The following is a 12,401-nucleotide window of genomic DNA, read 5'->3' on the forward strand; positions in this document are numbered from 1 at the left end:
TTTGAGACGTAAGCCCAAGAAAGAGGTTTTGGCGACACTGGTAGTACAGCACGTACCTGTCATCGGAGTGACACGCACCGACTCTCCTAGAGTGAGGCTGCGGCACATTTCCTGGAACAGTGGTGAACGTCGGCCGGCCATTGTATGCAGTGCTTGAACACTCGAACATGTCCTTCCCTTTTGCGTTTTCTCTATCCGTGGGAGTGGTCTTGTCGAAGTGTCTCCCAGGCTCACGAGTGTACCTTTGATGCATTGAGAGGCGAGGGAAGTGTACAGCAGGGAAAATTGCGGAAGTCAGAAAGCCCTGTGTCTCTTCCGCAAATGACAGGATGATTGGACTGCACTGGCCGCAGATAAAACAAGCATTTGCAATGCAGTAGGTCTCGCACTTAGGAGAGTTTGAGCTAGTGGCATTGTAAATGACAATGCCTTTTGTTTATGGGTTGTTTTTAAAACAGATAAATGAAAGGCATTGTCATTTACAGTGGCTCACACTCTCGCAAATGCGAGACCTATTGCGTTGCAAATGCGTTCGGAGCTGTGCTATCAAAATACAACAAAAAAGCGTTAGGAGAGAGTGTGTCTATTTGAGAAAATAGTGCTCGGAGGCTGTAATTAAAGCCTACCGAGTAACAACACACGTAACAGGGGGTGTCCTCATGGAAGTGTACAAAATAAGACATGGTGGTACTAGGGAGGGACTACTAGGCCTATTGATCAATGAAAAGCCTCATTTTACAGTGGACAATGACACAAGCCAATGAAAAATATGGGCAGAGAGTGGGTGGAGCTCCAAGTTCGTACCTGAATACAGCGTGCCTTGCAGAGCAGCGCATGACCTGCCAGGCTCGACCTAACAAAGGTAGTCTGAGGTCCAGCAGCCTGCTCTCATGAAGAAATGGACCGCTTGGGTGTTGCTATCCAGAGTGTACAGCTGGGATAGTGTCATCGGGACCCCGTTTTTATGGCTGCATTTAACCAATAAACTGTGGATAGAGGATTTCATAATTGCTTGCATTAGGGCCTTTAGAATACTTGTCGCGCTACTGACGGACTGAGGTGGTGTCAGCTCGCCTCAGGGCTGGCTTTCGCATTGGTGGTGTCCAGTGCGACAGTCTTTGTAGCCCCCCCCCCCCCAAATTACTTCCTTCTCCAAGATGCCATCTCTTACACACTTCATCGGTGGCCCTCATCTCTATCCTTAGCTTCCTCTCACATTTATTTAATTTGTTTTCTAGCTCTACTCACCACAGTGTAGGGTGTCCCAGCACTTTACATCATACACGCATATTAGACAAGGACAATGAATGGCACAGCTGTTGGAATTTCCTAACCCAATCCTTATTCTCTTTGCGTTAACAAATGTACAGATGGTAGCCTCGGAAAGTACTCTACTCAGAATTTGTGTTCAGCAAACAGGATAAATACACACGTTTTACTGTAGTGGAAGTCTCTACGCACTGAAGCATTCACACGAGCGAGAGTATTCTTTCACATACAAGTGTACAATGTTAACAAGCATTGGCATAGCCAATAGGTCTCGCCTTTGGAACCTTATAAGTGTTTAGCCATGCAACAGTTGCATAACTAAATACTTATAAGCAATGTTCCCTCTAATTTTTTCCCCCTGTGTGCTGCACTGTAAGGTCTCTGTGCGCTGCAGCCAAGGCTGTGTGCGCCAGTAACCCGCCCGCGTGTGTGGTTGCAGCAACACATATCAGTGCAGATTGTGTGAGTATTCATGTTAATCGCAGTGCCATTCATGTGCTGCAATTACCATGAATACTTTCTCAGAGGCACACAATATGCCCCGCACAGGGCCGGCCTTAGCGCTGTGGCGCCCCGTGTGACAACGTTTGTTGGCGCACCCCAATGACCACCCCACCAGTGATTCCCTCACTATTATCCTTTAACAGTGCCCCTCAAGGTCTCCATTACCACTCTCTCTGAGATGTATTTAATTTGTTTTATAACGTCTCTCATACCAGTGTAGGGTGTACTTTCCATTGCACACATATTAAACAGAGACAATCAATCATTATTTGTTTGTGCAAACAGATTTTATTCAGTTTTCTAACTATCACATTTATCAATACAACTTTAGATTCATTCGTCTAGTTCCTATTATGATGTTGCAAAGAAACGCCCCACAGTGGTAAAACATTTATCAATGGCATCTAATAGTTTGGCTCCGTCCGTTTACTACCAGGGCATGCAAGGCTGATTTAACAACTCGATAATTACTAATTTGCTTACCTTAACGTCACAGTTCCTGTGTATCTATTCAAACTATCCCCAACTGTTCCCCCCACCGTCCCTCCCGCCCAGGCGTGTCACATTAGGCCCTTCATTTTGCAGCCAGTAAAATGGCAGAACACCACTTTTGTCCATGATCTCAGGTATAGTCTCAATGATCAACCTTACCATCAGAGGGGACACGTTAAACATGCATTCGCTGCTAATGTTGCACTGTTGCAGTGAATATTTCCCAGCTGCTCAGCCATCCACTGCTGCACTCTTCAGTTATCAGGACATGAGAGGGGAAGCATGCTCCCAACCCTCATTCATGCTGCGGCTGGGCCGTTCCGCACGCCAGCTCCCCCGCAAGGCCTCCCAATCGCAAATCTCTGCCTCCACAACAGTTTGCTCTTTACCGGACTGCAGGGAGATGAAACAACAGCTGCCGTCTAATGTATCTGCACTACGGCGCACACCGAGGAGTTTCTGACCTCAACTGGGTGCCGCCTCCGACATAGGCCTCTCCGCTACTCGGCCGCGAGTGCAGTCCCCGGCTTCGCCTCGCTGTGACGGGTGTGAGGGGTCTACCAGGTCTTCTGCCAACACGTTTCAAAGTGCGGCGTCTCCGCTTGCGGCCCACTCCGCTGAGTATCATGGGAGATACTCTCGGCCCTCGGTTGCTCAGGGTCCAGTCAGAACGTCGAGGGCTAGCTGCTACTCCCCTCATCAGCCGCCATCTTATATCGCGCCGGGCCGCTCACGCTCAGTTCATAGCCAGCCGGTTTTTCTCTGCCACACAGCCCGCTTAGCTGCAATAATGAGAGCAACGCACTCGCAGGACAGTCCGCCATTCAGCAGGCACAAAATATATGTGCCTGGGGCTCAGGATAATCATTTACCGGGGGTTTGCCGGCCGGAGCTCCGAAGCCTGCCTCCTCTCACATCGGCTCCAGGCCACACCCACCCAACAGAGACAATCAATCTGGTTTGTAAATCAGTGTAGAAGAAATGTTACATATGACAGAGGACTGCAAGGTATAGGAGTGACATGTCATTCATACTGATAGGCAGTATAGTTTAAGAGTGCTTTGTCTAGAGAAGCACAAATTCAGAATTTAAAATCTAACATCATGGTTAGGATTTCTCTTTAATAAGAAGCACTTTGCGCCCAAATGAACCCTATTTGCAACATTAGGATAATGAATGGTTGGGGAAAAAATCATAATACTCTATACCTTGCAGTATGCATGAAGTTCTTTGGTGACAGTTAATAGTTTACTGTTCTATATTAGGATTTTAACTTAAAACGGCAAGTAACAAAATTACCTCTCTGACATGAGTAGTAACCCACTAACTAATCTTCATTCTATGCCCTTTGTGATCTGCATGGTACACGTTCTTTGCAGCAGGCATATTAACCCTCTGCGCTACCTTGAAACTTCCACTAGAGAAAATTCCAATCCCTCTAATACAAGAAGTAACATTACACCTACAACAAGCCAGGACTGTTGGCTTTGTCAATGGTTCTTATTCGCATATGATAAATAAGCACTGACTACGCCTTCGTTGTATATAACATTGCAAATGCTTCAGTTCTAACATGATGACATTGAAAGAACTATAACGAGTCTCAAAGTTACATAAAATACAGTGAAGGGTGGTTCTGCTGCAGAGTTAGTGAAGGAGGAAATGGGGGAGGGGGCTACTGTATATGTTTGCGTCCGTCCACACCGAGAGGTGCTTTGAAGCAGCTCCCAGTCACACGTACCAGTATACAAAGGAAACAAAAGAAATTAACACATTTGTGGCTCGGCGCTACAAAGCTTTCTGTGATAACTGCCTCAAACACAACCTCGGTAGCTCTCAAGACATACGCCTTACGTAGGTCCCAAAAACTGCTCCTGTTGACACATCAGGCGTAGGAGCCGTTGCCAAACCATGAAGGCTTCTACCACACGAGCCGGTGAGTCTATTTTCCTCTCCAGAGAACGTTTAACCTGAAAACACTGGGCAGTGTTTGTGGGCAGTTAAAATCTTTTTTTGGGTTGCCTGCTGGTCTTAAAACGTTTTCTTTTCAGAATATTTTACAGAAAGCCAAATGCAGCACAAGTCGGGATTGTAGACTTCTTTGCATTTCTATAGTTAAAAGAGCGCGGCTGCAGGCAGATTGTATGCCTTTGTTAAAGTAATCATGTTAATTGCAGCGCATGATGGGCGCTGCGATTAACATGAATACTTTCACAAAGGCTTACAATCTGTCCTGCAGCCGCGCCCTTTCAACTAAAGAAATGCAGCAAGTGCAGGAGGCACTTGCTGCTGGACTAACCTGCTGTTGTGCGTGCTTCAAATGCCACATTGCGCGCTCGAAGAGAGACTTGTGCGCGCGTGCCCACGCGCGCAGCTTACTGGGAACAATGCTTATAAGGTCCCAAAAGCGAGACCTATTGGCTATGCAAAGCGGCCGCGAAAGTGAAAGTAATCGTGGTAAAGCACGGTGCGCGCGCCCGCGCACATGCACTGCAGCTCTAGGCTGGCCTGGTAGCACTTTTTGGAGCCCTCTCAATAAGTCTCGCCAGACCAGCGCATGCGCTGGGTCAGGCGAGACCTAAAAACAGGCCTGAACTGGTGCACTGGTACAGGCTTGAACACAGCCGGGCATGTGATACATATATCACAATTAGCCATAAACCAGCTGCGGTCCATACAGGTAACAGCAGTGGGGCTGCTTAAGAGGTTATTTCGAGGGACGATGCAGAGGGAAAAATGAATAAATAATTAATTTTCCCTCGGCATCGTCCCTCGAAATACCCCCTTACCTGGCCCTACCGCCGTTACCTGCACGGACCACGGCTGCCATAATCATATGTAGTGCAGAAGGCTCAAAACAAGCTTCCAAGTAGTGTAGATTAAAGTAGGCTGGTAAATCTAATCAGGAGAGAGTCGCTTTCAGCGTTTTCCTAAACTCCATCAACTCACCTTGAGGTTTATAAGACTTTTAGCAAATGTACAGGTACACACCGATTAACAAGCAGACATACAGTGCACTTATAGTCTCCTCAAGCAGACATACAGACGCATGTCTCACAAACACAGATACCAATTTACATAACCACAGAGTCACACAAACATAACAAAAGATGTGATACCTGAACTTGCGGCCACATCATAGCAAACACAACCACACATCTACCAATATGCATACTTCCACGTCTACAAACATGCATACTTACACACATGCATACTTATACATCTACAAACATGCATACTTATACACCTACAAACATACACAGATAAAGCTGAGAGCTTTACATGAAAGCCAAGATTTCCCTTCGTCTAATTAAACGCAGGTTTGACAACCCAGATAAACAGATGTTGAGCTGGAGCTAGGTATTACAACAACCCCCACCCCCACACTAGGGGGCTGCAGCGGGCCACTCAAATTATGCAGCAGAAGAAGAACACAATATGTGGTGGGTTTGACTAGAGTATGTGGCAAGAAGAGGCAAATTATCTGGCATAATGCAGCACCAGTTGTGAGATCACTAATTATTTCGACCATTTTTTTCAACATTTGTAAATATAGCCTGAGCAAAGTTTTCAACTTACTAGTGGCAGTTAATACCTCAATAAAGCAATCAGAAAATTAAAGGTGACCCGTTAACCTTTGCAAAGGTCTTACCACTGCATAGCTACGCATGTGGCAGTGTTTCTAATAAAGATTGATCTGTTTGGGTTAGAAAGAATTTTTGTTTATAAAAATCTAACAAAATACAGCAGATGAAGGATTATTTGGCAAGTGCAGCAAATCCATAATTATGCGTAAAGAGTTGCAGCCGCTGAATCCTATAAATCCAGTGTCCCTGGTAATGATGAAGTATTTAATTTTTTGTTTCATCTGGTCATTGGAATATTCAGGGCTGGACTGGGAATCCGAACCAGCCCTGGCAATTTTTTTTCGGACCAGCCCCTGCCTGGCCCCTGAACACTGGAAATGCTTGTTTGCTGCTTTTGTTACTGGGGGGCGATGTTGCAGCACGACTGCAAAACCACCATCCACCCTCCCAGGGAAATGCCCGATGCAGGTAGGGCCAGTCCAACCCTGATTGAGGCTTCTAGTGATTAATGACTGGTGTTTCAACACAATGGCCTAGACAGCAAGACGGACAGAAAGACAGCATATGGGAATAACCTGGTGCCCCCAACATCTATGTCACAGAGAGCAAAGGAAACACTTAATGGAACCAGCGCAGTCAACATTAGGGGCACGAGAGAGTGCAAAAAAGTGTGGGATGTCACAGGAAGGTACATCACCCCCCCCCCCCCCCTTCCCCCCCCTCCAGGTGAGTAAACTCACAGATCTTCATACAGTGGTGCCTCGTAGGCATCAACACACTCGGAGACACATTAGAAGGGGATGCAATGAAAACATTTGAGACACTAGAGATCGAATATGCGTTGTGCTTCATTCAGCACTACAAATAGTTGCAACTTCAGCATGATCTGACTCCGAGGGGTTGGATATACCGGACAGCAACCCTTTGAAGTGTGTGGTGTTGATTGGGGAATAAAGCACAAACTGGTTTTGCTAATTTACCAAACCCTCGTTAACACCTAACTTACAGAGATACCGAAATATGTGCCACAGAGACCTGAGACCCCTGGAAGGATGTTGATTTGGGGACGGCCCTAATGCACCCCAGAGATGTTGCAATCAAGGTACGATTATGTATTATTCGACTAAAATTACTGCATAATATACTATAAGAGGAGCGGATAGTATAAAATATGGAGAGTGTCTACACCTGGTCTGGGTGGAAGTAATTTTGTGAATTAAAGGCTACAATGAGGGGGTCAACCCTAGCTGGGGATTCTGGGTATTCTGGGATGTCAATCTCCCTGGAACTCCCTAGAACCAGTTACTGGTGTGTGGGTATGATTCCAAAGCATTTGACACCAAACACGACATGTTTTGATGCAGCCATCCCAAAGTTAGCATTTACCGCTAGGTTATAATGCACTTAAGAGTATATAGTTTAACCACATCCACAAACAGCCACAGAGAATAGACTCTGAGGGCTGCAGAGGGGCCCTGCTCAGGCAGAGGCACCCCCTCACATGTAAACCAAGCACCCTGCCCTCAGGATTGTTAGGGCCTGCCTTAGGGGTGACTGATAGGCTTATATGTGTGTGTAGGTGAGATATAGGGAACCTATACCTCAGTGAGGAGTGCTAACACTACCTCACCCAGACTGCAGTAGCAGGCCTGTGGTGTCAGATTTAGTCTGCTTCCCAGGGGTGGCATAATACATGCTTCAGCCCCTGGTAGGCCTTTGAAGTACCTATGCCCTTGGTACCTAAGGTACCATATACTAGGGGCTTATAAGGTACCACAGTATCCAATCACTAGTGCATCTAATATGCACTCCAAGTTGTTTAGAGAGAGCAGAAAGGCTGGGGCCCTGATTAACAGGGACCCAGCCAGACTATAGCCAGGAACCAGTGTAAACATCAGAAAAAAAGTGGGGGCAACATAAGTGCAGATCCTACTTTCCTACACAACAACCCCCCCCCCCCCAAACACAGGGACACTAAACTGACCTTGACCAGTTGAGTCTTCGTGTTCTAAGTGGAAATACCTTGAGAGTCCATCTGCATTGGCATGTTGGGTCCCAGGTCTATGTTCCACTGTATAGTCCATCCCCTGTAGGGAAATGGACCACCTTAGCAGTTTTGGGTTTTCACCTTTCATCTGTTTAAGCCATAGGAGGGGCTTGTGGTCAGTCTGAACTATGAAGTGAGTGCCAAACAAGTATGGCCTCAGCTTCTTCAGGGCCCACACCACAGCAAAGGCCTCCCTCTCTATAGCTGACCAACGTTTCTCTCTAGGGGTCAGCCTTCTGCTTATAAAAGCTACTGGCTGGTCTTGACCTTCATCATTCAGTTGAGACAGTACAGCTCCCACACCCAGCTCAGAAGCCTCTGTTTGGACAATGAACTTGTTGGTGTAGTCTGGACTCTGTAAGATGGGGGCAGTGCACATGGCCTGCTTTAGGTCTTCAAATGCCTTTTGACAGCTAGCTGTCCACTGAACCTTTTTTGTCATTTTCTTTGAGGTAAGATCATTTAAGGGGGTCACTATAGATCCATATCCCTTAACAAACCTCCTATAGTACCCAGTCAGTCCCAAAATGGCTCTCACCTGTGTCTGGGTGGTTGGAGCAACCCATTCCATGATGGTTTGGATTTTGCTCTGTAAAGGTTGAACCTGGCCTCCACCTACAAGGTGGCCAGGTACACAACCTGACTCTGCCCTATCTGGCACTTAGTGGCCTTGATAGTGAATCCTGCTTTTTGCAGGGCCTCCAAAACATTTCTGAGGTGGACCAGGTGATCCTGCCAGGTGGAACTAAAGACAGCAATACCATCTAGATAAGCTGAGCAATAAGTTTCCATACCTGTCAGAACTTTGTTCACCAACCTCTGAAAAGTGGCAGGTGCATTTTTCAAACCAAAGGGCATCACCACAAAGTGGTAGTGCCCACCAGGGGTTGAGAATGCAGTTTTGGCCTTGGCATCCTCAGCTAACCTGATCTGCCAGTAGCCAGCTGTTAGGTCAAATGTACTTAGATATTTGGCCGAGGCCAAAGTATCAATCAGTTCCTCTGCCCTGGGAATTGGATAGGCATCAGTCCTGGTGACTGCATTGAGGCCTCTGTAGTCTACACAAAACCTCATTTCTTTCTTACCACCCTGGGTATGAGGTTTAGGCACAAGGACTACTGGACTAGCCCAAGGGCTATCTGAAGGCTCAATTACACCTAGTTCCAACATTTTCTGGACTTCAGTCCTGATACAGTCCGTGACATGGCCAGGTTGCCTGTAGATTTTACTCTTGACAGGCAGACTGTCTCCAGTGTCCACCTCATGAGTGCACCAGGAAGTCTGACTAGGGGTCAGGCTAAACATATGTCTAAACTGTTGCAGAACGTGTCTGCATTCAGTTTGCTGATGATCAGTGAGGCTACTTGCCAAAGCAACACCATCTACTGACCCATCATCAGGGTTCTGTCAGGGAGATGGTCACTCTCCTCCTCCTGTTCCTCATCAGTTGCCATGAGCAAGCCCATGTCAGCCCAATCAACATATGGTTTCAATCTGTTGACATGGAGCACCCTAAGGGGGCTCCTGGGAGTTCTAAGATTCACCAGATAGGTGACTTCTCCCTTTTGCTCAACAATTGTATGGGGGCCACTCCACTTGTCTTGGAGAGCTGCTGGGGCCACAGGCTCCAACACCCACACTTTCTGTCCTGGCTGGTATACAGTCAGCACAGCCTTTTGGTCATGCCAAGTTTTTTGTAGTTCTTGGCTGACCTCCAGGTTTTTGGTTGCCTTCTTCATGTATTCAGCCATCCTGGAGCGGAGACCAAGTACATAGTCCATCACATCCTGTTTGGGAGGTTTGAGAGGTAACTCCCAGCCCTCCTTCACCAAACATAATGGACCTCTTACAGGATGCCCAAACAGAAGTTCAAAAGGGCTGTTGCCAACCTCCTTCTGTGGGACCTCTCTGTATGCAAACAGAAGGCAGGGAAGTAAAAGGTCCAATTTTCGCCTAAGCTTTTCTGGGAGGCCTTTAATCATTCCCTTTAGGGTTTTGTTGAACCTTTCAATCAACCCATTGCATTGTGGGTGATAGGGAGTAGTGAATTTGTAGTTTACACCACACTCCTTCCACATTGCTTTTAGATACCCTGACATGAAGTTGGCACCTCTGTCAGATATAACCTCCTTAGGGAAACCCACTCTGGAGAAAACTCCAATGAGGTTTCTTGCCATCACAGGGGCTGTGGTGGTCCTGAGGGGAATTGCTTCTGGGTACCTGGTGGCATGATCCACTACCACCAGGATAAACCTGTGCCCAGATGCTGTTGGAGGGTCAAGGGGACAAACAATGTCAATGCCTACCCTTTAAAAGGGTACCCCCCCCCCCACAGGTAGTGGTTTCAGGGGGGCCTTTGTTGTGCCACCTGACTTGCCACTGGCTTGGCAAGTGACATAGGAGCGACAAAACTCCTTTGTGTCCTCTGACATATGTGGCCAATGAAAATGTGGAACAAGCCTATCCCAGGTCTTGTTTTGGCCAAAGTGTCCTGCTAAAGGGATGTCATGTGCTAGGGTCAAGAGGAATCCCCTAAACTTCGGAGGTATTATCAACCTCCTGGTGGCTCCAGGGGTAGGATCTCTAGCCTCAGAATATAGGAGTCCCTCATCACAATAAACTTTATGGGACCCACTAGCACTCCCAGCAGCCTCAGCAGCAGCCTGCTGTCTGAGGGGTTCAAGAGAGGGGCAGCACTGTTGCTCTTTGCTCAGATCTTCCCTAGAAGGGCCCCCTGCCCCCAAGAACTCAACCTGATCAGGCTCAAGTCTCTCTGGGGTAGTTCCTTCTTCAGGATCTGCTTCTCCTCCCTCAGGAGGGGAATCTGTGATCTGAGACAGAGGGGAAGGCACTGCCTTAACCCTACTGCTCCTCCTCTTGGGTATCATCTGGTCCATAGTTTCAGGATCCAGAGCTGGTTCAGTTGTATGCATTTTGGCCTGTGACCTGGTCACAGCAAATACCTCTTCAGGTATGCCCAATATCTCAGCATGAGTCCATAACTCTGCTTCAGACCAGGCTGAACTTTCTAGATCATTGCCCAATAGACATTCGACAGGGAGGTCTGCACTGACTACTACCTTCTTGAGGCCAGTTATCCCTCCCCAGGAGAAAAATTAACAACTGCCAGACTACGGTTGGTCCTGACATTGCTTGCATTGGTAACCTGATACATTTCACCCAGGATGATCTGCCCAGGGTCCACAAGATCCTCTGCCACCATGGTGACACTAGCACCTGTGTCCCTGAATGCCAAAGCCTGTTTATTACAGGCTGCTGTTTGTATTTGCCCACATTACTAGGGGCTCACTAGGAAGGACATATCAATGTCTCCATCACAAATCAGCAATGCCTGAGTGGGTACTCTGACTAGGCCAGAGTCCACTTCAGAATCCAGGGCCAACCCTACTACACCCTTATTCTGATTATCACCTCCACCAGTAGCTGTACTAGGGGGAACAGTTGCCTTAGGGACAGGAGTGGTGGTGGTTTGGTCTTTGGACTTGTTACAGTCAGAAGTCCAGTGCCCTTTCTGTTTACAGAATTTGCACCAGGGCTTCTTTTGACCTTTTCCCTTGTTGGAATGTGAATCCCTACCAGATGCAGTTTTTTTGGGGCCCTTGTGAAGACTTCTGGTCTCTTGACTTATCCCCACCTTTCTCAGAACCTTTAGGATCCTGCTTCTTAGTGTCACACCCTTGGTTCTGGGTTTTCTGCCTCACCCTGGTTCTGACCCAGTTGTCTGCCTTCTTTCCCAATTCTTGGGGAGAGGTCAGATCAGAGTCCACCAAGTATTGATGCAACAACTGGTTTTGGCAATTATTAAGGATCTGTTCTCTCATCATACGATTATACAACCCCTTAAAATCAGTAACTCTACTACCAACCAGCCAACCCTCCAGAGCCTTGGTTGCACAATCAACAAAGTCAGTTCAGTCCTGAGTCTGTGCTTTCTGGGTGTCTCTGAACTTCAACCTGTACTGTTCAGTGGTTAAGCCAAACCCATCTATTAATGCACTCTTCAGGACTTCATAATCATCAGCATCATCTTCTCTAACAGTGAGGAGCTTGTCTCTACCTTTATCAGAAAAGGAGAGCCACAATATTGCTGCCCACTGTTTCTGGGGGACCTGTTGTACTCTACAGGTGTCAGGACTATGGGGTGTCTCCACCACCTGCAATCCTCAGGAGCGAAGATAGAATCCCACCTCTCCCCTAGGGTACCGCCAGCCCCTACTCATAGAGCAACAGGAAGGCTTAAGCGTACCCCTAGGGAGCGACAAGACAATCTCAGAACCTCCAGGAAGAAGACACAACATTGTTCTGTCACAGGAAGGGAACTCAGGTGAATAGGCTGCAGGGTAGAAAGGAGAGAAACAGAAGGTGAATGAGAAAGCAATAATATAGCAATGTAATGTGTGCAATCTACTCCCTAACACTCATACGTCTTGGATTGTGTGCGGTCTCACACTCACCTTAAACTGAAATGGAGGTCTGCATAA

The 12,401-nt window shown here is 47.2% G+C and overlaps 1 protein-coding gene and 1 long non-coding RNA gene across 2 annotated transcripts in view; one reads left to right on the top strand and one right to left on the bottom strand.

Moving 5' to 3' along the window:
* The window catches only part of SLC29A2 (solute carrier family 29 member 2), a 76,729-nt gene extending 76,482 nt beyond the window's left edge, over window positions 1-247 (bottom strand). Inside the window, exon 1 of the mRNA XM_085625434.1 lies at window positions 57-247. The gene's annotated coding sequence lies outside the window, so the exon portion shown is untranslated. The remainder of the gene's footprint in view (window positions 1-56) is intronic.
* Window positions 1-12,401, top strand: part of LOC146798167 (uncharacterized) — a 96,612-nt gene that overhangs the window by 3,207 nt on the left and 81,004 nt on the right. The gene's annotated exons all lie outside the window — the stretch shown is intronic.

This window comes from Triturus cristatus, chromosome 9 (assembly GCF_964204655.1).
Source record: "Triturus cristatus chromosome 9, aTriCri1.1, whole genome shotgun sequence".
In the NCBI taxonomy this organism is placed as follows: Eukaryota; Metazoa; Chordata; class Amphibia; order Caudata; family Salamandridae; genus Triturus; species Triturus cristatus.